At 61.2% G+C, this 3,291-nt stretch overlaps 1 protein-coding gene across 1 annotated transcript in view; it reads left to right on the top strand.

Annotated features, from left to right (window-relative positions):
- The window catches only part of DCLK1 (doublecortin like kinase 1), a 161,594-nt gene that overhangs the window by 150,328 nt on the left and 7,975 nt on the right, over positions 1 to 3,291 (top strand). The window lies entirely within an intron of this gene.

Here is a 3,291-nt window from a genome sequence, read left to right as displayed (position 1 = left end):
GGGGGGGGGTGTCTGTTTGAAAAGAGGCCCCCACCCGACAGACGGGTGCCTCTCAGGAGAGCCCCCCAAGGCTGCGGCGCACACCCGGGCCACTTTGTGGTTGTCAGGCAGCTTGACCGCCCAGCCTGTGCGGTGGGTGCCTCCCCCCTCTGGTGCTGCCCCCAGGGGCGTGGGCCATCGTGACCCACACCAGGGGGTCACGCAGCGAGACTGAGTTCATGCTGTTTTAAAGCCCAGAACCTCCTGGATGCGAGACTGCCCGTGCAGACTCAGGCTCCCGGAGAGAATCCAGGCTGGCCTTCTGCCAGCGAGCAGAACAGGCGCTGCTGGCCGTATGTGGCTGTCCATGGTGATTTTACACCAAACGATGCCAGGGTGTGGGCCCCCCACCCCCTCACAGATAGCTTGACCCCACCCCCTCACAGATAGCTCGATACAGCGTGCCGTAGTGGTGGGTTTTGAAACACACCAGCCCCTTGGGAAATGCCTCATGCCCACAGGGAGGGGGAGTTTGGCAAAAAGCAAAAAGCAAATCAATCGGAAATGTTTCAGGCGGGCTCTTTGCACACAAGACCGCCGATGGGCACGCTGGACCCAGACAGTGAGGGGGCCACCCTTAAAGCAGCGTGGGCCCCCAGCGCCCTGTGTCGGCTGCTCAGCTGCGTCTGTCTGTGGGAGGCATGCTGTGTGCTGTGTCCTTTCCCACCCGCCTCTGTATGGCCCCGGCTGCACCCCACTTCCTCCCTGGCCCTACCTGTCCTCGCTGACCCAGGCAGCCTGAGCATGGTGGGAAGTAGGCAGGGAAGTCCAGTTTCTCTGGTCCCGTGAGCTTCCATCACCCCATCCCTGCCGCCCCAAGGATCTTAGCCGCGTCCCTGCGGCATCTGGGTCTCCAGGGAGTCCTGATGCTAGATTCTTAGTGTCCCCTCGCTCAGAGGGCTGACGTCTCCATGGCTTCTGGCTCCTGCTCGTTCTGGGCAGCAGCAGGGCTGTGGCCTGCAGGGCTGGCCCGGGCTCCCCCTGCTCTTCCTGAGGGCTGAGCCACACGCTGGGTCCTGGATCCCACCTGCCCTCTGACCGCAGGGTGAGGTGGCTCCCAGTGAGCGGGCAGGGCCAGGCCAGTCTTGTCCTCTCCGAGGGAGGGCGTCCCTCCTGCGGGCAGCAGGCACTCCGCCTGCACCGTGTCCATCCTGAGCATTTTCTCCGACAGTCAACTGCACCAGCCTCCCATCCACATCTTCCCTGGTGGGCCTGTGACACTGTGGCCCTCAGACAAGCAGACGGTCAGTTTGGGACATCATCCCATTGCTCTCGCCTCTGTCCCCACTGCTCTGTGCTCCGTCAAACGGCCTGGCTGGGCCAGACACCGGCTCTGCCGGCTTCCTTCTGGCCGGATGGCCAGCATGCCTGTCCCTGGTGGGGCTGCCCTCTGCTCCCGCCCTAGCCCCCACCACGGGGAGCTTGCTTGCCTCCTCTATCTTGTCCCCCACCCACTCCCACCCACCCGCCTTGCATTTCCTTCTGATCTTTGGTTGCATTTGCCTTGGGGACCCGACGCTGGCTGGTCACAGGGTCCCGGTGGGAGGCTAGGTGGGTGGACAGAGTTCCTGTGTGGGGACAGCACACACCTGATGGGGACACTGGCTTCCATCAACCCTGGGCTGAGTACAAAATCGAATCCATTTGAGTTTACAAAAGTGGGTGCCCCGGGCCTTGGGGGGCAGTGCTGGAACGATGGGGGTAATGGGGGAGTCTGAAAATGGGTTTCACCAACGGGTTTCTTTGCTGGGGGGGCACTGAGTCCTTTTCTGGTTTTGTCTTTTTTCTGGAAGGGGGCGTAGGGGAAATACGTTTGGAAACTCTGGTCCAAAGGAGCCTCACAGCGTTGCAGCTGGTCTTGAGAGAGAGAGAGAGGGCCCCTGCTTAACCACCGCCCCCACCCCTGACCTCTACACTATCCTGTGACTCCGGTGTGCAGCCGTGCCACTGAGCGAGAGAGGCCAGGGTGGTCTTGGCCCCTAGGAGTTCCCATCCCAGGCTGATCTAGGCGGGCCTTGCCGCTGCCACGTTCTATAGCTACGTAAAGCCCATCCAGTTCCCCGCGGTGTGCCGGAAACACACAAGCAAACAAGCTCAGGGCCTTCGAGCGGGTCCCTGCTCACGTGACGCTGTAGTGCCGGATGGAGCAACCCCGCGCGTGGGCTTCCCTGCCTGCCACCCACCTTTCTCCCTGGGAGCAGCTGATGGGTTTGCAGTGCTGCCCTTGTGAGGAACTGCCCGACTTGCAACGCGGGCACCCAGGGCCCTTAGACTCAGGGGCTCTCCACCTTCCTAATTTGCGACCCTTGACCCAGCTCCTCGTGTGGGGGTGACCCCCAACCATAACGTGATTTCCCTTGCGACTTTATCACTGTCATTCTGCTACTGTGGTAAATTGGGCGACCCCTGTGGAAGGGTCGTTCGACCTCCAAAAGGGCCGCAACCCACAGGTTGAGAGCCGCTTAGAATCTTTCAAAGCTGCTTGGCAGTCCAAGAGCAGGAGGGCCTGTCTTGGGTGGGGGTGGGGGTGGGACGCAGGATGTACTTCCGGACAGCACCAGGCGAGCGTTTCGGTCACCATACGCACGTCATTAGCCTATATTATTGATATGAGCTATATTGATGTTCTAGTCTTAACGTGCCAGGGCCTCGTTTCAGCAGCAGTCCCGAGGAAAAGAAGCCCCTACTGTGGGGATGAGTGCTGAGCCGTGGCAGGGACCACCCCATCCGTGGTGTTTTCTAGAGAGTCCGCTCACCAGCTGATACTGACCCCCCTGCCGCCCCCCTCCCCCAGGTGATATGAAGACGGACCAGGCTGAGGGCCATACACTGGGGGCTGGGGCGCGGGGGCAGACATAGTCCAGCCCAAAGTTCATTCAGACACAAGTGATTGTGCCGTGCCTTCTTCCCTCGCGTTAGCCACTTCCGTCAGACAGCTAGTTTGGGGGAACCCTTGCACACGTGTTAAAATAGGAAATCCTCTGTCTATGTGTGTGTGTGTCCGGCAGACGGAAGATCTCTCACAGTTGTAAATGCAAACTGCCTCCCTGAGGGAGGAGGCCCGGGAGGTGTGACGTTTATGTGTACATATGTGCCTCTGAGTGGATCGGTGGTGGACGGGGACCCCCTCAGCCGCCGATCCCAGTCAGCAGTGCAGGCCCAGCAGCTGGCCCTCCGGGGAAGAGGAGGCAGGCTGCTTCCTCTGCAGGACAGTGGCCATGGCCCCAGGGGCAGCTCTGCCGGCTGTGGGGG

The sequence above is a fragment of the Echinops telfairi genome, unplaced genomic scaffold (genome assembly GCF_000313985.2).
Source record: "Echinops telfairi isolate 266 unplaced genomic scaffold, ASM31398v2 ScPeMD7_2565;HRSCAF=3150, whole genome shotgun sequence".
NCBI lineage: Eukaryota > Metazoa > Chordata > Mammalia > Afrosoricida > Tenrecidae > Echinops > Echinops telfairi.
The sequence above is the reverse complement of the archived record's forward strand: the minus strand, read 5'-3'. Positions and strand labels throughout refer to the sequence as shown.